Source organism: Echinops telfairi, unplaced genomic scaffold (assembly GCF_000313985.2).
Source record: "Echinops telfairi isolate 266 unplaced genomic scaffold, ASM31398v2 ScPeMD7_7469;HRSCAF=8507_1, whole genome shotgun sequence".
Lineage (NCBI taxonomy): Eukaryota > Metazoa > Chordata > Mammalia > Afrosoricida > Tenrecidae > Echinops > Echinops telfairi.
The window spans coordinates 21410059-21434179 of record NW_022111373.1 but is presented as its reverse complement, the minus strand read 5'-3'; positions in this window follow the sequence as shown (position 1 = coordinate 21434179).

Below are 24121 nucleotides of genomic sequence, written 5' to 3'. Positions count from 1 at the left end.
CTTCCTAAATTCATCTCTAATTTGGGTGAGTAACCCACTCCTTTTGAAGAAATATGTTTTTTTCAACTTCCTTTTTTTTTTTTAACTCTTTATTTTGGTGATTTACAGTTTTATGTCATAGTGGCCAGAGAAGGAAGTCTGAGTGACCTCTATATGTTTAAATTTGCTCATACTTAACTTATGTTCCAACATGTGGTCTATTTTTTAATATCTGCCATATGAGCTTGAAAAGAATGTGAATGTTTTGCTATTGGGTGGAAATCTCTGAATATGTCTATCTGGTCAAGTTGTCTAATTGTAGAATTTAATTCTGTAGCCTTCTTGTTGAGCTTCTTTCCCTTCTGATCTATACTTCTCAGAGAGCGGTGTATTATAGTCTCCTATTATGATCATCAATCTTGTGATTTCTTTTTTCATCTTTTGAATATCTGATTGACATATTTCATGGGCTTCTTGTTGGGCGCATATATGTTGATTATGCTCCCTGGTTCTTTGTCTACTGATCCCTTAAGCATTATATAAAGCCCATACTCATCTCTTATTATGCCCTGCAACTTGAAATCGATTATGTCAAGATTAGAATTGTGACACCTGCTTTTTGTAGATTGCCATTAGCCTGATATATATTCTACCAGCTTTTGATCCTCTACATGTCTTTGTCTGTGAGCTTGATATTTTACGTGTCCCTTACGGACAACAGATTAGTGGGTTTTGTTTCCTAATCCAGTCTACTTGCCTTTGTCTTTCACGGGGGGAATTCAGATGTTTAACTTTCAGAGTTATTATATCCATCTGTGGATTCTGCTCTGTCATCCCATACTTTTTGTGATAGAAATTTTCCTCCAACCCTCCTTAGCAGTGTATTCTGTATTTTTAGAGGGATTCACTCTGGTTTTCTTTTCACCATTGGGTCAAAGATGTCTTGGGCATTCCATTCAGTGCTCTGACTTCTGAATAGCATTACACTATGTGGTGGTCTCATGTTTGTGCTCTGTGGATGTTGACCTTCTGACCAAAATTAGTTGGAAAGCAATTTTTGAAGTGCTGGGATTTGTTGTTGTTGTTATTTGACGTAGTCTCTAAAATTTTCCTGATCTGGAAAAACTCTTACCTCTCCATCTGTTTTCATAGAGTTTGGTAGGATAGAGGATTCTCGGGTTATATTTATTCTCTTTAAACTTTTGGAAGATGCTCTTCAATTCTCTCCTCTTCTTCATTGTTTCTGCTGATAAGTCTGAGCATCTTTTTATCTTTACTCTTATAGGTGACTGCATTTTTTTCTTGAGCTGCTCTGAAAGGTTTCTCCTTTTCCTCGATGTTGGGTAATTTTACTGCTATGTGCCTGGGTGTGTTCTTGGGGTTCCGTCTTCTTGTCCTCTCTGCTTCCTTGATGGTTGTCTGATTCGCCTGCATTAAATTGGGGAAGTTTTCTTACAGGATTTTCCTCGATATCTTGGCTGTTGATTTTTCATTATGTTTTGCTCTAGTAACCCAATTATTTGAATGTTTTTCTCTTCATAGCACTGGTCATTGATTGTTCTTGGGTTTTCTTCAGCTTCATTGATTATCTTGTTGATTGTAGCCTGGTTATAAGTTTTTTTACTTACCAATTGTTTTGCTTCTGCTGCGTTTTCCCTTAACTCTTCTATTTACAATTAGTAAGCAGTTTCTATCCTCTCCATTTTTCCATCCTTGTTTTTTGGTATTGATTCCTTCATATCCTGTATGGCTCCAAGCAGCATACTGAAGATATCTTTTTGTGGTGGTTCAAAGTCTGCCTCTTCTATGCACATTGCGAGGTTCAAGTCTCCCTCAGACAGTGTGTCTTTTTTCCTCTTGCTTTCTTGTAGTGGCTACTGATGTACGTTTTTGTCTGTGTGGTGCTTTTGTGGAACTTGATGACATTTTCTTGGGAGTCCAGGAGCCCTGTGAATTCCATCTCAGAGGCCAGTAGGAATGATTCTAAAGACTATTTATAGCCAGCTGCATTGCAGGTTCAAGCTATGTCTCTATCTCCCTGAGACTGACTCTCTCCCTAGTCAACCAGAGCTATCTATTTGGAGGACGATGTGGGTGGCTCTCTCAGGCAAGGTGGGCAAGGCAATTTTGGGCATTAATGGTGGTGCTGGGAAGGCCTATCACACACGGCATTGGCTAGAGTTCACGGGCTGTAATGGAGGAGGGAGCTACTCAAGGGCCCTATGTACAGATTGGTTGCAGGTTCTGATCACTAGCAGTAGTGCCAGGTCTGTTGCAACCAGCAAGGGTGGCACGGGGCAGGCTAATCTCATGCAGGCCGACCACCAGTCATGGGGACATAGGTGGATAGGGTTGTAGATACATATTTAATTGGTAAGTTGGTGGAAAATGGGTGTTGACGAGGTGTAGGAAACAGGTTCTAGATGTTGTGGTGGTTGGGGTGTGTGGTGGCTATGTTAAATCTACTAGGATCCTTTATCTATCCTGTAAGTTGTGAAAGGGAGAGTATAAACCTTTAATCATTTGTGTTAATAACAGAAGGCCTATTTACAGTATGTTGCTGCACAACTCTGAGTTCTACTCTTCTTGTGTCCTATCCACAAGGTAGTTAATAGGCTATTATAATGGGTGCCCTTTTGAAGCAAGCCTTCTGTTCCGAAGGTGGTCGCAGTAGGGTCAGTGGGACCCCATGTTCACTCGCTACCATGCCAGGAGCAGGGAAATTTGCTGAGTAACCTTGATGGGATGAGTCCCAATTCCAGTGATGGGGAATGAAGCCCTGTGTTTTCTGTCTCAAAAGGTAATGTGAATAGGTCTAACAACTATGTAAAGCTAGCTATGTTGTGTGTTCAAGTTGTATCTCTGTCTCCCTGGGAGCCTGTTGTCTCCCTAGAAAACTGAAATTTTACTTGGTGAGTTTAAAAGAGGTTGTATGTTGCTAACGTGAAGGGAACAGGTTCCAAAGGTTATTCTGGTTGGGATAAAGGAGTAGTATAGGGAATCCACCACTGTCACTTGTTAATGCTGCAGATTATATAGGGACAGTGTTTGCTGGTATGATGTTTTACTGCCTTGGTATTGGTGGATGTCAGAGATAGGGCGATATTCAGGCTAGGCATCGCTTGGATGTCTGGTATGGCTTCAAGACCTTTATTCTTGTGATTTAGTTAGTTTTCTTGAGTGATTGTAACTCTGGTGAATCAGGTCAGAAGGCGTGGGGGTGATGGAGGTGGTAAATTGGGGTTGTGGGGATAGGGCCTATTCCTGTTACCTACCTAAGTAGCCCAGCGGGGTGGTGGGGGTGGGGGTGGAGGGTGGAGTATAGCAATGTCTTACTCAGCAGGATGGTGTCTTATGTTGAAGACTAACATGCTGTTGTATGGTCCTTAAACTGTCTTGCAAAGAATTTTTGTCAAGCCCCAAACTGGTAAAACCTCTTTTCGACCAAGGCAGAGGACTTTCGCCCCTGGTAACTCTTCCTGTTTTCTTATGTTAAAGCTTTCTTAATGAACCAGGCTTGTGGTGGCTTAGATTAAAAGTCACAAAAAGGAATGCAACCTCAGAATGAATGCACTTTCTACACTTTTTATTTTATTTTTATAAGGGGCTTGTAGGTGTCCCTCTGGAAAGGGGGATTTGAGTGGCCAAGTGGGCTTAGGATTCACTGGGTCTGTGTTCTCCTGGCTGCCCTCCAGTGTCACTCCTGGCTTACTCCTGCACAGCTCCGTAGGCTATGCTTGGTGCTGGGAGATGGGAATAGGATGTGGTTGATTTGGTCCTTCTTTTCCTTCGTGGGGAGGGGAGGTACAATGTTCATGAAAGCAGGAATGGAGAGGGGAGCAGAGAGGGAACCCTCCTGGCTCTCTCCCAGCTCTCAGTAGTTTGTGCTCTGGGGATCAGTGTTCTGCTGAGAGTAACTAGAACAGGGGTTCTCCTATTGCAGCAAGTTAGTGTCTATCAATCATTCCCCATGCTGGCAGACTTTCAGGACCTGGGGAGAAGGGGAAAAGAGGTGGCTCATGTGGATGCTTTGTTCCTGGGTGGAGAGGGGAGGTACAAAGCCTGTGAATACACAAGCAGAGAGCGGGGTAGAGAGTAGAGTTAAGGAGTGAGGTCTTCTGACTAATTTGGGGAGGCTGTCTGAGGGCCTGGGATTAGGACCACCCTTAAAATGCAGTCTTGACAAATAACTGCATTCTGGCTGGTCTTGGATCTCAGGCACAGGAAAGGGTGGGAGATTCCACTCTGCCTGGCAGGAGATTAGGAGAGTCCAGGGCAGTTGCAGTAAATTTAGAGCACTGCGGCAAGCCCTCAGATTGATCCATGGTTGAAAATCATAAGAGGACGTCTGCTCCACAGACCCTAGGACACCGGGATTCTATTTCTAGAAGCAAGCTTCTCAATATCACCCTCCTTACCTCTTAATTTTGCAATCTAACACTGGGGGCACTGGGGGCATGATTCTACCTAAATGGCATCCTGATTCCTCCCCCTCCATTTTTTTTTTTTTTTTTTACAAAACAAACTTAGCACCTTCAAAGTACTCCCCATTATACTTAACACATTGTCAAATCTGCGATTCCATGCCTGGAAACGTTTTTCAAATGCACCTGTTTGGATGGCTGAGCGTACCTCCCTCATTTTTGTTCTTCACCTCTTCTCCGTCATCTCTTCATGTCCCTCTGCTTTTGCTCAACAAAAAGAAGTTTCATGAAGTGAGGTGAGTTGCATGGGCCATGAGAGGCATGTTGTTTTTTGCCCAAAACTGGCACATTGAGATGGCTGCATGAGGAGGACCATTGTTGTGGTGGCAAAACCAGCCCCCTGTCTGCCACAAAGCAGGCCTCTCTCGTCACGCACTTCTGCACAATCTTTTCAGAACCCCGGCACAGAAAGCTTGGTTAACAGTCTGACCTGGAGGAAAGAGCTTTTGTTCCTTTCAAAAAATTGATGGACATCCAGAATGATGTTTGTGATCAATGTACATTTCCCCTTTTTAAAATGAGAAAACCACTCGTACACTTGAGTTTTTGCCATAGTTCTGTCCTTGTAAGCTGTGTTCAGTATTACAATAGTTTCCGCATCATTTTTTCTGATTAGGAAACAAAATTTCACAGCCAAACACTGTTCTCTTAAATTGGCCATCACAAAAAAAAAAACACCGAGGTTTGAGCAAAACTATTTTTAGACACATTTCACTGTGACCTGAGAGAACCTTCCCAGGTGCTGTCACTGGGAGCATTCACTCAGAGGGAGTGGCCGGATGCTCTCCCATGGGGAACAAGCCAGACAAAGCAAAAGCTCTGGCCAGCAGAGCTTTCTTCCTTTTTTTGTTGTTGGTAGTCCTCATATTAATAGAAAAATTTTATAAGAGAAATATATTCTAAGTTGGATGTGGCAGAATCTATATTGACGGAAGTTTTCCTCCATAAAAATGAAGATGCCATAGTTTACTTCAATTTAGTTATAGAGACATTTTAGTTCTGCATTATCTGGAGGAATGGTCCCACATGAGCCACCTGACCGTGAGCACTGTGGACACCCTGTCATGTTTCCACTGACATTGGGTCCACATGACCCTGGACCTACCAGTGGGTGATTTTCCTGCTTCTTGCTTAACTTTTTGCTTCACTGGCCTACAGCTCTGTGAATCTGAAGAGGGCCCTGGCTTGCATCAGACATGTATACGTAAGTTGAACTGAGTTGGGCTGCCTTCTTTTTGATATAATATTACTTGTTGATATAAAGTTGCTTCTTATACATATAAGAATGGCATTGCATTTTTTTTTCTCCAAACAACGCGGTATAATACATCATTAATTGCTAACTCTCCTCTAAGTGTCATTCAGGAATATGCACTAACTGCTTCTTGTGGATTCACCATCTCCAAGGTCACCTTCTACTTAAAACTAGGATAAACATGAAAAGAGTAAAGCAGGCTCAGACTTGCTACTTTCCTAAAATAGTACTTATCTTTTCTGCTCACATTTCATTGGCTAGAACTCAGTCAAATAGACAACTTATCTGCAAAGGAGTTTGTGGAAACTATTTGCCCTGGAAGAAGAGAAAGCTAATTTGTGGTAAATAGCAAGGAGTTTCTCCCTCAGCATGCAACTGTGCTGCTAATTTTTCAAGCCTAAATTGCTGCACTTATTGATAACATTCTCTATGGCAAATACCTCTAGCCCAGGTATTTCTGGAACAGACAGAACATGAATTGACAGCACCTTAAGAAGTTTCAAAGCTTTTCTCTGCTGAAGTAAGCAATATTTATGCAGAATTTTATGTGACATTTCCATTCCTCTAGGACAGTGGCTTGAGACAGACATGATTTTGCTCTCTCTAGAGGGAGAATTGGCAGTATCCGGGGCCAATTTCAATAGTCACATGGTAGGGGAGCATATTCCTAATGGCATCTAGTGAGATGAGGTCAGAAATGCTGCTAAATCCCCTCTAACACACAGGGTAGACCCTTACAACAAAGACTATTGCACTTACTAGATACTATAAGATCACTATGCAAAGTGGAAAAATAGCATCAGGAAGCTCCATAACCAGATTTTTAATATAGTATACTAACATAGTGCATAAAAGCAGCTCCGGTGGCCCAGTTGTTTCACATTGGGCTGCTATCTGTAACGTCAGCAGTTTGAAACCATTAGCTGCCCCTCAGGAGAAAGACAGGGCTTTCGACTCCTGTAAAGAGTTATAGTCTCAGAAACCCACACTCTAAGTTGGCATTCAATCAATGGAAGTAAGAGAACTGAAAATATATTGTATAGAGTGTGTTATACCAAACACTCTATTTTATATTCTGATGTATTATGTTTGCAATATATTAAGAGATGTCCAAATAAATTATGCATTTCATCTCGATAACAAGGGATATGCTTTATGAGTGCTCATTCTCCAAGGCCTTGCAGCAGAAGTTTCTAACTCTTAGTATAAAAAATGAAATCAGAAACCTTTATTTATTTTAAAAATTTTAAGAAATCATTTTACTGGGGGCTCTGACGGCCCTAATTAACAGTCTGCACACCCATTGTGTCAAGCACATTTGTACATCTGTTGCCATCATCCTTTTCAAGACATTTTCTTTCTACTTGGGCCCTTGATATCAGCTCCTCATTTTTTTCTTCATCCCCACCCTCCCTCAGGAACCCTCCTTGATAAATTATAATGGATACTGTTGACATTGATCTTATTTCACCATTTTCCTTAACTATTGGAAACTTTTGCATCAATTATGTGGCTAAATCTAGAATGAGAATTGTGTGTGAGAGTCTAATGATGTCAACTAGACCCTCTTGGATATAGAGCAGTTTAGAGCTCGATCTGTCAAATGCGTTGCAATTGACAACATCTCCTGGGTGTCAGAGCCCATCTTGGATACGAGTGAGAGGCTGAGCAGAGGCAAATCCTCTTTGGTCGCTCACCATCTTCAGTAACTGGATCTTGCACATGGTTCCATGGCTTCCTCCTGCTGATTCCAGGAGATGTCCCAGGTGATTGACAGTGGATTCATTTGGCTGAATTCAGACTTTTGCATCCTGTGTCTTTTCCCCCTAAGTCTTTTTTGTGTGTTTACTTACGTGTATGTGTATGTGTATACTGATCATATTCTTAAATTAATAGTGAGTTCTAAATATTTTTCAACTTTAAACAGAATTTCTTAAGTATACTGTACCAGGCATTTAAAAATGTAGGTTATGAAAAATCATTCCTAAAAATAGAGTCGCATTAAATAAATAAGTGAATGAATTAAACAGTGATGGTAAGAATTGTCCAATTTTTAAAACAGTAACTTTTTATACTCATTGCAAAATTACAGCCAAATTATTTGTTGCATTTTGTAATGTCATACATACCAGTGTTAGAGGATGATAAATAATAGATACAATCAAAGTATGATTTTATTTTAGACAAAGAAAAATGGAAAAAGTTGGATTTAGAAATACTCATCTGGTTGTTCTGGGATAGCTTTACTAGTTATGTGGAATTTAGTACCATATGTTGTGGGGTAGGGGGAGCACCACAGTCAGAACTATGCTGCTTCGAAGTAATTATTTTTCTGCTTTTGCTAAATGATACATGAAAATTTCAAGACATTATTTTGTATCAACATTCTCTATATCTAAGTTATTCTTTAGAAAATATTAAATTGGATTGAATGATCTTTCTGACACAAACTATCATATTATCATAATCATCGTGCACAGTTTCAATATTCTGTGGAGTGCTTGGTTTTCAGCTCTGTCCTTCAAAACCACACAGCTTTATACCACCTAACAAATTACTAAATACATGTGTGGCTGGACAAATCCAAATATTTTAAGCTCTTCCAGATTTGATATACAATTTAAATCCAAGCACTCTCTGCAGAAAGTCCTAGGTTTTATTTTAAAAACACAAGCTGTCTTTTGAGATATTTACATAGACTTCAAACTAAATTCACATACTGACAATTTATTGCTGTGGCTTGCCTGACACTTTAATTTCTATATAATTTATAATATTATTTGGCAACTTTTACAATTAGGGGGATTCCTGGAACGATGACCAAATAGTGTAGGTCTCTTATTTAAAGATGATGACATTTATCCTAGAACAAGTATTATCTGTTTCATCTTCATTTAATCACAGACCCTGCCAAGTTTCCTTATTTGGTCATCTTACTGACCCTCTGTCGTTTTGTGATATACTCCCCATGCCCATGCCCACAAAAGGTGGAAAACTAATGATTTAAAATTTTGAAAAACATATTTTTCTTTCTGGTCACTAATTCTGAAGATGGTACTACTACTAGAGCTATGATGAGAAAATGTGTGATTGCCAAAGCAAAGATGATCTAAATAATGTTCATAATTACATCAGGACTGCACACTTGTTAGACACCAAAAGAAAGCCGCACCAAGAATTAAAAAACAGCTGCAATGCATGTAGATTTTAGCAAGAGCATAACGTTCTTCTTTAACCCAGATGTCTCAGAAATGTGTCTTTTTGTCTCCAAATGACTGATTCTCCTTTGTCTAACCTTCTATTTCAGAACTCACACGTACTAAATGAGAGGAAAGCTCGGGAGTTTATATTGCCCTCTGATCATGAAAATGCCCATGATTTGGTATCTCAGTAAGTTTGACGCACTATATGTGTTGCAGAGAGTGTTGGTGATGAGAACTTTTGGTCCCATCATTTGACAAATAATCAGATCATTATGCCACTTGATTGATTTGTATCCTATGTGAAACTCAGGGGACAGAAAAAATGTGAGCTAAAGGGGTCCAGAATCTACAGCACATATAAAAGTCCAAATTTTAAAAATGTATTAACTGTTTAAAAGGAAGTCCAGAGTATTACTCATCCATACACCTGGATGAGTGTGCCATCCTTGGGCCCTAAAGTTATGCAGGCAATCAAAAAGGGAGAACTCTGTCCAGGCATAGAAGTAATAGTGCCACTAAAATATAACCAAAATGACTGAGAAAAACTGTCCTTAATTGTCATGCTTACAAGGGGAGGCATTTATCTTGGAGCATGGCAAACAGAAGATGTGATGAAATTTAGTTAAAGATAATATTAACATAACATTGGTTTTATCATATGTAGAGATACCTCAAAAGACAAGTCTGAGATACTGCTTCTGAAATATTACCACTTGGAAAACTGTGGAGCAGTTATACTCTGTAATACTGTACTCAGTCTTACTCGGTACATATAGTTGAAATCAGTTTGATGACAACTAACAACATTTATTTATATTATGTCATTTCTCTTATGAACCTTTGCCTGAGCTAGTGATATAACATCAGAATATAGCTGGTATAAATAATTCTTCAGATACTTGCCCTTAAGCTGATTTGAATAAGTGAACGGGTGAAGTGTACTTTACACTATTCACTTTAAAGGACCTTTCTGTCAACCGGCCTTGGATAAGATGTGATGACTGGTGACTTGGGGGCAGCTCTTATGTTGAATAAACATCAATATCCCTAAACTATTGACTCAAGTTGAAACAAATGGTCCTTGGTAGAATCTTAGTGGCTAACACAGCCTTGTGCTGTTAGTGGCATGCAATTGTAGAAAGGAGAGGGTAAGTATTCCCCTTAGTTAATTAGAATCTGCTTGAAGGTGCCAATGAATTCACACTAAAAGCTACAAAGTTCTATGCTACAAAGTATGGTCGGGAGAATGTTTCTCCATCTGTCTTAGCTGAGATCCATAGAACACCTGTCAAAAGTGCTAACCCTTCTTGAATCTAGAGAACAAATTGTAAACAAAGCTTGCAGCAGGATATTAAAACCAGCATACAAAGTGTTTGAATAGGAATTCTAAGTCTCAACCAGTCCAGTTTTGTATTAAAAACCATCTAGTAGAAGCCATTAATTAAACAATGTGAATAATTCGTGTGAAATAATGATCTTTGAGATCTTTGAGGAGTCAAAGGCATCTCTTGTTTAATAATGCCATGTCATCTGTAAGTAAAACAAATATTTATATTCTCTTCTTTTGATGGTCAGGAAGTGTAGACTTATATTCAGGATATTTCAAAAGTACTATTGGATGTGTAAATGACAAAATGAAAGGAGGGAGAGGCATATTAATGAGGTTTGAAATATTAATGAATATTCAGAATATGTTAAAGCAATTATAATGTAAGTTATAATTCACTTATGAGAAGATAAGTAGAGAAATATATATGTATTTAAATATATATATTTATATATCTGTGTATGTATTCATACATATATATATATACACACAGACACACATAATATGTAGAGCATCATAGCAACATCCAAGGCACCACTGACTAAAGGTACTGGGTATGCATCCTGTGTATTGTTTAGAGATCTGACCTGGTTCTCTCATATAGAAGATAAGAATCACATCCATTATATTATTAGACATCTAAGATGTAAGACCTTGACTATTAGTCATTAAAAAAGGCCTAAAATAATGTATAAAACTATTTTTTGCTTAAAATATAAATTTTTCAATCCACTAGCTCAATTCAAAGGTAATAATCCTAATATATTTTAGTGCGGTTTAACCCCATTCAATGAATATTAATCAGGCCTTTAGGCTCAAGAAATTATGCTAGGTGCTAAATAACCAAGAAATTCATAATCTCAAATAAGTTTTCCTTTCATAAAAAAGCCTATAAAGAAGAGCGATGAAGAACTCATTGGAATTCATTGCCTGGTTCATAGCTCTTTTCTTTCCTTGAACTCTTTACAAAGTTTTAAAATAAGCTTTTGATTTTGCTATTGTTTTTGGTTTCAATATGATCACCAAAAAGTGAAAATAATAATCTTTACTAAATATAACCCGTGGCTAAAACTTTAGGCCATCTGTTTTGTAGGAGCCATGTGGCCTGGTGGGTTAAGCATTGGGCTGCTTACTGCAAGGTCATCAGTTTGAAACCACCAGCTATTCTGTGAGAGAAAGATGGAGCTTTTTGCTCAGTGAAGATTTATAGTCTTTGAACCTCACAGGGCCAATTTTACTCCCATAGGGTTACTGTGAGTCAAAATAACTAGATGACAGTGAATTTGTTTATTTATTTCTTCATTATCTGGTCCTGTAAAGATGTACAGGTTTAGAAAATCTGTATAAGGTTGCTTTCTGTCAGAATAAAACTGATGGCAGTAGTGTGTGTGTGTGTGTGTGTGTGTGTGTGTGTATTTAAGGTGACCTTTTGGTTTAAGGAGAACTTTCAGTTAAGGTGGTTGCTCATATTAAAGGAGAAGATCCCTGAAAATTAAGTGCTCAGTAGCATTTATTTTTTCCTTATTATTAAACCATTATTACATTAATTATTGATATTTTGCAGTGGATGTTCCATATTTTGATGTGTGATATGCAGTATGCATGTTAAAAATGAAATAAAAGCAATGGGTACTTGACCTGTAGGGCTGTCCTCAATGTTGCAGGGAATAAGAGTTGCTTATCTCTCAAAATTCATACTCGAGAGAGTCACTGAGATGAATCTCCAGAGTTTTAGTTTGGGCTAACAATCCATGCATTTCTGTAAATTCTGACCAGCACATTTTCTAAGATCCTCGACTACTTTAATAAAATGCTCCACAGTCTTAAAATAAAGAAATGGCAATGTACAATATGGAATGCCTGTCTTTATATAAGATATACCTGTCAAGGTATCAGATCATGAGGAGTCAACTAATAAATTACAACCTTGGCAGAAACTGTATTTGAAAATGTGAGCGTTTCATGGCTGAAAATTTAAACATCTAGTTTAAGGGAGTAATCATTTTTGTGAATGCTATTCAGTATTTGACATCCCCATATTTCTAGATTGTGAGTAAACACACCATCATTATATTTTTTCACTCATTCATGTCAGTCTAATATTCTTTAGTTATCTCTGCCTGCTTGCCTCCCCCAAGAAGGCCATCTATTTTAGGAATATAAATGTGTAGTTTTAGATTATGAGTAGAAACACTCAGGCCTATCTTCTTTAATATGACATCAAATAATTTATGAATATACATTGATGAATAGACTTTTAATATGACTTAAATCATTGCATGTGATCTTAAGGTTCAACACACTTTCAGAAAGAACAGCGCCATTGATGTCCTTTAGTTTGCACGCAGGAATGATGGTGGCCGGAGATAGCACACCCTTGAAGAATAGAAGCCAATACGGACTGTAATTTAGTTTGCATTTTCAATTTGGAGAAAACCAAAGTGTTATATAAATAGAAATAAAATCAGATGACTCTCTGAAATTACTAGAAACAAAGCCTAGATTTTCATTATTTTATAAAAAAATTGTTTCTCTACTAACTTCAGAGAAAATATGAGCATATTTACAAAGAAGTAATTTCAATGAGACATCTGTTAAAATACCAGCAAGATGAGTCTTCTTATTTCAATGAAAATAAAAGATACATTTTAAATTAGATTCTGAGAAAAGAGCCTGATGTTTTCAGATTTGCCAGTAGTACAAAAAGTCTAACCCCTACCTGAAGACAATTGTGATAACATCCTTTTAATAGGCCTACAAGCACAAATGGAACTGACCCAAGAGCTTCCAAGGTTATAAAACTTGAATGACATTAGACTGCCATGCTTTCCTCCACTGAGCAGCTAGTGTGAACCCTCTGCTGTTGGAGCAGCCGGTGAGTCTGTAAGAGAGTGACGACGCTGCCTCTTTCCAGAAGATATGTCTTAGAAACACAGAGGCAGTTCTGTTGTGCTCTTTGGGGTCACTGTGAGTCAGAATAGATCTGATAGCGGTGAGTTTGACTGGAATTCCATTTTTACTAGCAGCTAAGCACTTAGCTACTGTACTAACAGAACTCTTTCTTGCTAATGTTAGGCAAGGAAATTATTTATTCTACATTTGAATACAAATGCACACATATGAGCCCAGGTGGCATAGTGAGTTCCAGATTGGGCTGCTAGCCACAGGTTATCAGTTTGAAATCACCAACCCCTCCATGGCAGAAAGATGAGGCTTTCTATCCCTAGAAGGGTTTCCAGCTCAGAAAACAACAGGGTTACTTCTACTGTCCTGTTAGGTCAGTGTGAGTCAGAATTGACTTGATCGGAGTCAGTATGCAGTTAGGTTTGTTATTTTATTACATATATACAGAAGAAAAATTTTATACAAAGACATTTTGGTGTAATTCAAGGATAATATTACTAAGTATAGATTATTTTTATTTTATTAATATAGATTTTGATAATTTTAATATTGGTCAAATGTTGACACAGCAGAGTAGAAGTTTCAATCAGAGTATGCAGCAGTAATAATTTATTAACTTGTAGCCATTACTTTTACCTGGGTATGGAAACATCAGCCAATACCCTGAGAAATACCTTAACCTATATAAAAAAACAGACTCCACTAATCTTACTGCATATTTCATATGCTCCATACACTGAATTCCAAACAGTTTTCTTTTTATTTAAGTAACACCCAGCCTACTCTTAAAATAAAAACATTTAACAATCAGGCTAAATATATTAATAGTAATCAAAATTAGAATTTATCTGGATATTTTTAGTCTTTTCTTGTGTTGTGGTGGTCTAGATCATATACCCAAATTTAGATAAGAGGCTGATAAATAACCTTAATTACCTTCTCAGAGTGAAAAATAGGGCATTGGATAAACTCACTACTAGACAAATGCCAAATCCCAATAGTAAATTTAGGAAAAAAACAACATTATTTTATCATAACCACACACACCCCACAACAAGTCACTGCCATGGAGGTGATGACTCAGACCAACCCTACAGGAGAGGGTAGAATTGTGCCTGTTATTATTTCCAAGACTGTAACGCGTCACCACAGTAGAAACCCTCATCTTTCTCCTGTCTAGCAGGTGGTGGTTTCAAAGGTGGCTTTTAAGCGCTGACCTTGAAGTTAGCAACCCAAAAGGTAACCAATAACCACCAGGGCTGCATACATCTGATGAGCAACTTTTTTTTGCACGTTTTATGTGCTAGCTATGGTTCTAAAAATTTTACATCCATTAATGTATTTATTTTCCAAAATAATCCAATAGTGAAATGGATACCCTTATTTCAATTTGGAAGTGAACAAAAGTACAGAGATATTAATCAATGTGTTCAATGTTCCCACAGTCTAAATGATAGAATATTGATGGTGCACTAAGGAATTCTGACACCTGATATCACATTCTCCCTTACAGAGATATAACTTTTCTAGAAAAGGGAAGCATATGAAAGGATTTAGGATGACTGACATATACCAATAACTGAATTATGCATTACAGTTGTGTCTAACTATGGTGATTATTAAAGGGCTTACATTTCTGAATCTGTCACCTGTAGCTCTATGATCATGGGGAAAGGTTTGAATCTCAGTTGTGCTAAGTGTCCTAATACGTGAATCTGGAATTGGACCCGTGGTTTACTAGAATGCCTCCAGTGCAAGCGCGCTGGGTTTGTCCTCAGTGATGAAGTCAAACAACTTTCCTTGTCCAATGAATGTCTATACTTAACCCTATATGGTTTTTTCCCCAAGTCTTCATAGACGATCCTTCTTGAAATGCAATGCTGATAGATTAATATCTATATACCACACGGAAATCTATTTAGGACAGCTATCATTAAAATTTACACCCCAAATGCATAAGCTAACAATGAACAAATTGATGAACTACCTACTTCTTCAGTCTGAAATTAGTTGAACATGCTAACAATATGCATTGATGATTAGTAGAATTATTCGAGGTTAATAATTATTGATAATTATTATAGTTTGTGATTAGAATATGAGAGTTGGGAACAAAGAGTAAGGAACCGCAGTTGGAAAATAAGGCAGTGATAGAACCAAAATCAGAGATCACGTGATATAATTTTGCAAGACCAATGACTTGTTCGTAGCAAATACCTTTTTATTCAACAACATAAATGGCAACAATACATGCAGACTTCTCCAGATGGAATGTGCAGAAATTCAGTTATGGGAAAAGACAATTTTGTTGCTGTTAGGTGCCACCCAGTAGGTTCTGACCCATCGGTACTATAAGCACAACAGAAAAAACCCTGCCCAGTCCTGTCTCTTGTTGCAGCCACTTTGTCAATCCAACTACTTGAGGGGCTCCCCTTTTTCTTGCCCCTCTACTTTACCAAGCCTGATGTTCTTCTCCAGGGACGGCTCTCTCAAACAATTGACCAATATATGTAAGATGGATTCTTGCCACTCTTGATTGTAAGGAGCACGCTGAAGAAAATTAAAACTAGTTCACAGGAGCCAAATATGACCTTGAGTATATCCATTCTGAATTTTGAGAACATTTCACAAACAGATTTTACTCATTGAACACTAATTTTAAAAGGCTTGTGTTGTGGGATGTTATCGAAAACATCATCCATGAAGTAAGCAAAGGGTGATTAAAAGGATAGGAAAGAAAGAAAAGGTCAAAGTGGATGTCAGAAGAGATTCTGAAACTTGCTCTTGATCTTGGAATGGTAAAGCACATGGATAATGTAAAAATGCTGAACAGAAAATCTCAAAGGACGGTTTGAGTTGAAGAAGAAAATATTATAATGAAATGTGCATCAATATGGAGTTAGAAAACCAAAAAAGAAACACTCAACTCAGAGTAGATCAAGCTGAAAGAACCAAGGAAAAATCTCAGACCTCAAGTTGCAATATTCGAAGATTTGATGGGCAGAATATCGAATGATGCAGGAAGCAATAGAAGCAAAGAGCACTTGGAGCAATTGCTGTTGAAGATGGAGAAGGAAGGGCTACAGGGTCACTGGACCAAATAAAGCAGCTGACATTTGTGACACTTCCTTTCTATGTTAACTTGACTGGGCCAGTGCTCTCAATATTTTGGCAGTAAACCTCCACAATGTGATCTAGCACAACGTAATCAACTCTGTGAGCAGCTCGCAGTTGTAGTGGAGTGCAGCACCCTTGCTCAGGTGACTGCCTTGATGCAGTTTGAATTGTATGCATCCTCAGGTTGAGGGTGGAAACTTTTTAAAAGATTCCGTTGGAAAGTTTCTCCCTTCTGCTGAGTCTGGATCTAAATCTAGTTAGTTGACTTCCTGCCATATTGTGTGCCAATCCCAGGTGCCATCAGCCAACTACCAACCATGGATTTATTCATTGCATTCACCAGCCTGTGGTTTTTCAGCTTCGTCTTTCTGCTTGTATTGTTGCTGTAGATTGTTGCTAGGTCCCTTAATGAACCGATTCTGACTCGGCGTGGTCCTGTGCCATCCTCACAACTATTGTTATGTCTTAGCCCATTGGTACAGCCACTGTGTCAAACTATTTCATCCAGAGTTGTCTATTTTTCCTCCTACCATTCTACTTTACCAAGCATGATGCCTTTTTCTAGGTCCTGGTTTTTCCTGGTAACTCATCAAAGAACAGAAGACAAAGTCTCCTCATTCTTGCTCTAAGGAGCATTCTTGCTCTACTTTGTGAAGGACAAATTTATTGGCTCTTTTGGTAGTCCATATTCACGCCATCAAGTCAATGCTGATCATAGCAGCCCCCTCTGGGTTTCTGAGACCGAAACTGATTGCAGGCATAGAACGCTCAGCCTTTCCCCCTTGTTAAGTAGTCTATGGTACTTTCACAATTCTACACCAACACCAGAATCCAAATGCATTGATTCTTCTTCCAACTTCCTTCTTCATTGCCCAGCTTGCACATGCATATGAGGTGATTAAAAATACCAAGACCTGGGTGTGTCACACCTTAGTTCTCAGAGTGATACCCTTACTTTTAACACTTTAAGAGGTTTTGTGCAGCATATTTACAATGCAATCCATCCTTTGATATCTTGCATGTTACTTCTATCAAAATTGATTGTGGATCCAAGCAAGACAAAATCCTTGACTCCAGTGTAAGATGACATTACCCATTGGTCCAGTTTTGAGGATTTTAGTTTCTTTATGTTGATTTTTAATCCATACTGGCATTTGCAATTCTTGATCTTTATCTGTGTTTCAAGTCCTCCTCACTTTTAAAAAGGAAGGTTGTGTCATCTACATATCCTCCTCACTTCCATTGAGTCAATTCTTCAGCAAGGTTTTCTCAAGCTGATGAAGCACAGGAAACACTTATGCATCTATACCAAGAAATTTGTAAGACAGTTACTTGGCCAACTGACTTGAAGACGTGCAAATTTGTACCCAACAGAATTCCCAAACTATAGAAAAAGATCACTGATATCACATGCAAGTAAAATTTTTGTTGAAAATCCTACAGTGATTGCAGCAGTACATTGACAGGAAACTTCCAGAGGGCCAAGTCAAATTCAGAAGAGGTCCTGGAACATTATTGATGGCAGATGAATCTTGGCAGAAAACTTAGAATACCTGAAAGTTATTTACTTGTGTGTTATTGACCAAGTAAGACATTCAACTGATTGTATCATAACAAGCTATGAATAGCTTTGAGAAAATAGGAATCCCCAAATACTATATTATACATATGTGGAACCTGTACATAGATGGTTTAAAAGTCAAGGAAGATGTGTGTCAGGATGTCACCCTCTCATCATACTGAATCAATCTGTAGGTAGAAGAAATTATCAGAGAAGCTGGATTAGATGAAGAAGAACATAGCATAAGGATGGGAGGAACACATATTAACAACCTGCAATATGCAGTTGAAACAAAGTGTATTTGTTGAAAGTAAGAATGCCTTGAAGCAGTTGCTGTTGAAGATCAAGGACCATAGCCTTCAATATTCATTACAGTTCAATGCAATGAAAACCCAAAGCTCATACCTAGACTAGTTAATTACATCATGGTAAATAGGGAAAAGATTGACGTTGTCAAAGGTTTCCTCTTGCTTGGACCCACAATCAATGCTCACAGAAGCAGCAGTTAAGTGATCAAATGACATATTTCACTGGGTAAATATGCTGTACAAAATTTCTCTAAAGTGTTGAAAAGTAAGGGTGTTACGTTGAAGACTGAAATGCCTCCTGACCCATGTGAAGGTATTTGGACAATGAATAAGGAAGATCAAAGAAAAATGTTGTACATGCGTTATGATGCTGGCAAAGAATATTGAAACTACCATGGACCACCCAAAGACCAAACAACTCTATGTTAGAAGAAATATGGCTTGAGTACTTCTTAGAGGAAAGGGCGGCTAGATTTCATTTCATGTATTTTGGACATGTTGTCAGGGGAGACCAGTTCCTGGAGAAGGACATCATTCTTAAATAGTGGAGCAGCAAAAAAGATGAAGAACGTCAACAACATGGATTGACACAGTGGCTGCATGGAAAGGCCTCAAACATAGGAACAATTGTGAGGCTAGAACAGGACTGAGCAATGTTTGTTTCTGTGGTGCAGGGTTGCTATGGATTAGAACCTATTAGATGGCACCGAAAAACACCTCCAACGGCTTTGACTCTATAAGTAACCACATGCAACTTCTCGCACTGGTCAAGTGCTACACTTGGTCCCTACCATCGAGAAGCCCCATTAGCTATGTTGCAAGCAAGCGTTTTCATTCAGTTAAGGCAGTTCCCATTTTCAAGTCTGACATGGAATAGCAGACAGGAGTCTTCAGAGGGCTGGGGCTCCTTTGAAATGTTTGTTTTTGCTGCTCTGGTCAAATGGATGTGCTGAGGCACCCCCTTGTGGGTCCGTTAGATCTCTCTGGAGCTAGATTTATACCTCGGTCCTTGGCTAGGCGCGAGAAAGAATTCACGCCGAAGCCTGGTTCGTGATCGAAGTGAATTTTATGAAGGTTAGAAGAAGTTTCAGGTTTACACAGCACCCAAGGGGCTCCTCCCGGACATGCGGCCTGGCTGGAAGCGGCTCGGCATCCCACAAAGCATCCCAAAGTTCCGCCCAAAGCTCTCTGCACCTAAGTTCTCTCTCTCTCTCTCTTCTCAGGGCTTCTGCCTTTTCAAGGATTCCACAGGGAGGCGTGGTGGAAGACCCCTGATTGACCCCATTGGCTGAATTGAATTTATCTGGCTAGGTGAGCCAATTCAAGTTCACGCCCACCCCTGCCTACCGGCGGGAACCCTGAACATGTGCGGTGCGCCCTCCTTTGTTTCCCTAGCTTGGCCCTCTGGGCACGCATTAACGGACATCCCCCATTCCTATGCTGGCCTACCTAACAGGTCTAGGGGTCTATCTTGATAAATACATTCTAACAGTTCAATTCCCCTAACCCTTTCAATACCTTCTTCCATTGTATACCAAAATAAGTCTGGTACTTCACCTTGATATAATGTAGGCCATATCATAACCCATGCTTCAGTGAACCAACCAAATAAATTATTAGATACTCCCCTAACCTTTGAGCTGAAACATTACATAAAGAAAGTTTGCTTAGTGGACCCATATCAACAAACGCATAGTGATCCACCATTAATCCATACACTTAATAATCATACCCACCCATTGTCTCCATATTCCTGTGTCTACATACTAGACAATTCTAGCATTCACCATTGGGACCTCACCTCTGAGGACTCGCTGTGCTATAAGTTTAGTTATATATCTAGAAGCAATAATGGGTGGAGAGGGTGTTTCCTGAAAATCTGAAGCAATATTTTGTATGCATCTACCTCAGGTGCTCTATCAGCTTGCACAGTTGAGGCAATCAATCACTGCCAATGTGAGTGGAAGAGACAATGGTTTTACTGATAGAGGAGGAATCTCTTCAGATGGAAGCGGTGGTGCTGATGCCTGGAATGATTCATTGTAAAGTAGGGGCTCAATGTCACCATCTTCCTGGTTATCAGCCTCTGCATTTCTAGTCTAAGTTTCAGAGTCCCATTTCTTCCTGATCAATGCTTCACTTTAACATCAGGCAATTCTAGGTTGAGATTCCACTGACATTGTAATTCAGATACTCATGTGATAAGACTCCGGGTTTCATGTTCAGCAATATCAGCTCTGTTTTTAGAAGAGATAAGGCTTTCCTTCATGTTGCAATTTGGCTTTTTATGCTTAATATTGCCAAAAGGAGGAAAAATAACTTGATTTGGAAGAAGTACAGTTAGAGTATTCCTCAGAAGTCAGGATGATGTGGCTCTATCATGCACTTTATCATATTGTCATAAAACATTAATCCCTGCAAAAGAGCATCATGTTTGGTAAAATAGAGGTCAGTGAAATAGTGGAAGATCACCAAGGAGATAGACTGACAAGAGAAAAGTGGGTGAAGGGAGATGTCAGACAGTGTAAGATATGACAAAATAATAATAATTTACAAATTATCCAGGGTTTAGGAGGCAGGGGTGAGTGGGGAGGGAGGGGGAAAATGAGGAAATGACACCAAGGGCTCAAGTAGAAAGCTAATGTTCTGAGAATGATGAGAGCAACAAACGTACAAATGTGCCTTACACACAATGGATGGATGGATGAATTGTGATAAGAGTGGTACGAGCCCCCCAATAAAATGATTAAAAAAAAATAGATGTCTGTTCTTATATAAGTGATTATAATTCCCTCTTCCTCCATCCCTGGTATCTACCAAAGAACATTGCTTTTTATGTGTGAGTAAATCTATTCTGACTTTTTATTAAACTAGTACCATATAATAGTTGTCTTTTGGGGATTGACTTATTACACCAGTATAACACCCTAAATATTCATTTATATTGTAAGGCATTTCCCAGATTCATTATTATTTTTTATCATTGTGTAAAATTCCACTGTATGTTGATACCACAATTTGTTCATCCATTCATCCATGCAAGGGCACTTAGGCTCTTTCCATGTTTTTTCTATTTTAAAAATGCTGCAGTAAACAATGGTGTGCATATACCTACTAATGTTGCTGCTCTTATTTCTCTTGGGTATATATCTAGGAATAGGATTGCTAGATCACATGACATTTCCATTAATATATATTTAAAATGCCATTTCTGATCATGGTTGTACCATTTTACAATCACTCCAGCAGTGTCTAAACATCCCAAACTCCTCACAACATTGGCACATTGGCTATTTTCTGATTTTATCAGGGCAATTTTTGCAAGGGTTAATGATATCTCTTTGTAGTTTGAGTGTCCACATCGCTTATGGTTAATGATTGCAAGCATCTCCTCAGGATTCGTTAGCTGCATGAATGTCTTCTTTTGTGAAATATCTCTTCATGCCCTCTGCCATGTCAAATGTTATTGACTGGATTGTTTATATTTTGGTGTTGAGATGATGACTATTTTATAAAAAATATTTGATTGATTAGACTTTTGTGAGATACAAGATTAAAAAAATATTTCCCCAGTCTGTAGGTTTATTTTTCTCTCTCTGTCATTCTTTTGATGAACATAAGCATTGAATTTTAGAAGATCCTAGTTCTCTGGTGTATCGTCTGTTTTTCGTGCATTTTCAGTTCTATTCATTAGCGCATTTATTCAATAAAATATAACTCCTAGTTTTGTTTCTGTGATATCTTCCAGGAACTCATAGTTATAGGTTAGATATTTGGTGTGTATTTTTAAATACATTTTGAGTTATTTTTTGTGTTGATTTTTTAACAAAACGATTAACAAGAAACACCTTTTAAGTTCTGATAGGGAAAAAATGCTTTTCTCAACATGTAGGAAAAATTGAATTGCTCTTATAAAGCAGTGCATGTCCTCTGGGATATAAAATTTTGGTTTTAAAAAGAAACATGAGCATTGGTAATGCTGCTAAAAACAATAAAAATAATGTCATAAGTCATTCCAAGAGGGAAAACATTATTTCATAATGCATTGTGCCTTTAAATGATATTGAAGACTTTGAAGGATATAAACGCAATCAGTGTGGTCCATAGGTAGACTCATTAGTTACTCTTCATTCATAAAGTTACGAATCTTTGTAATCAGAATATCAGCAATGCACCTTAATGCCATAAACTTGTACTAAATTATCACACAGCAAAATTTGTCATTCATGTCTTTCTTTCTTGGCTGCACAAGCATTGCATAGTGTTGTCTGTGCACAAAAATACTCTGAGAAGCTCAAGGAGAAAGTGTTTGATAAATGTGTCAGGTACTGGGAGAGGTATGCTAAAAGTGCTCTTGGAGTAAATAAGAAGAATAAAGTGAAAATGATCAAAGGATTCTAGACATCTTCACAGAGAATGTAATATTTGAGTCACTTTTTAGGATGAAGAAAACAAGTGTTTTTAGTTAGGTAGAGGAAGTGATATTCTCTTAGACCAAATCTAATTCGGTCTATTTTGCCCACCAGGCGACATACAGATGAGTACAATGTTACTTTTTATCTCTATTATTAATCATCTTCATATGAATAACTAATAATGACATACATGTAATGCATTAAAATATTTTTATACGAATTGCCCACATTCATACATGGTTACATAGATGTTTTGGATATTTTTACTTATGAGATTTAAAAGAAAACAGTTCTGATGTGATAGTCTAGCTTGATGAATGTGTGTTCTTACATTGAATTTTGTATTGCATAATATTATTCAATTACACAATATGGTTCATATTATACATTTCCCCACAAGAACTGATAAAATTAATATGCCAACTCATGAGCCCCTAATAAAATGATTATTAAAAAAAAGAATATGTTCTAAAACTGATTGTGGTGATGATGGTATAACTCTCCTGGATGTGATTGAACTATTGAATGGTATGATATATGAATGACTTGCCAATAGAACAGTGTTAAAAAGCTGGGCATGACAGTGTTGCTTATGCATTTTCTTCTAAGAATTTTAAGGTTTTAGTTGCACATTTAGGTCTTTAACCCATTTTGAATTTGTTTCTGTACGTAACGTGAGGCATGAATCCTGTTTCACTGTTATGCATGTGGGAATCCAATTTTTTCCGTTTTATTTATTGAAGAGAAAGTTCTTTGCCTATTGAATGGGCTTAGGACCCTTGTCAAAAATCAATTGACAATTATTACTGGACTCTCAATTCTATTCCACTGGTTAATGTATTATACCTGTACTGAGCTATTTTCATTATTGTAACATGGTATATTTTAAAATTGGGGGGAAATTAATATGCCAAATGTTTAAAAATGTTATTGTGTTCCATTTTAGTGTTATGTTATTTTAGAGTTTTTCCTCCAATTTTCTTTGCAGTTTTTATACATAAATCCAATTTGTAAAGCACAGAATCTAATTAATGTTTTAAATTGTGGTTAAAATGTACACAATAACATAAAAGTTCACTCAGCCCTCTCTGTAGCGACAGTTGTTCGACACTGATTTCATAACTGAAGTATTCAATCGTTATTGTTATCTTCGTCCAAATGACTGTGCTGCCCTCAACATAAAATCGATTCCCTGTATGCAAAAAAGTCCCGCTTCCTCCTTCCAACTCTGGTGACCACTAATAATATTTGGCTTCAATATATTTTCTTATTTTAAATAAGTGAAATCATACAATATTTGGCCCTTTGTGACTGAATTTGTCACTCCGTTCGAATTTTTTGCTCAATTTCAGGATTCATTCATGCAGAATCATGCATCATTTCTTTTTATGGCTGCATAGTATTCTATTGTATGTATAATATGCCATATTTTACTTATCCATTGATCTGTTATTGGTTAAATCATGTTTTTATCCAAAAGTTCTACATGTTTCCTTTTCTTATCCAACACTAAAAAGTAGCAACATTGCATAACATTACTATATCATGTTCCTGATCTTTTAAATACA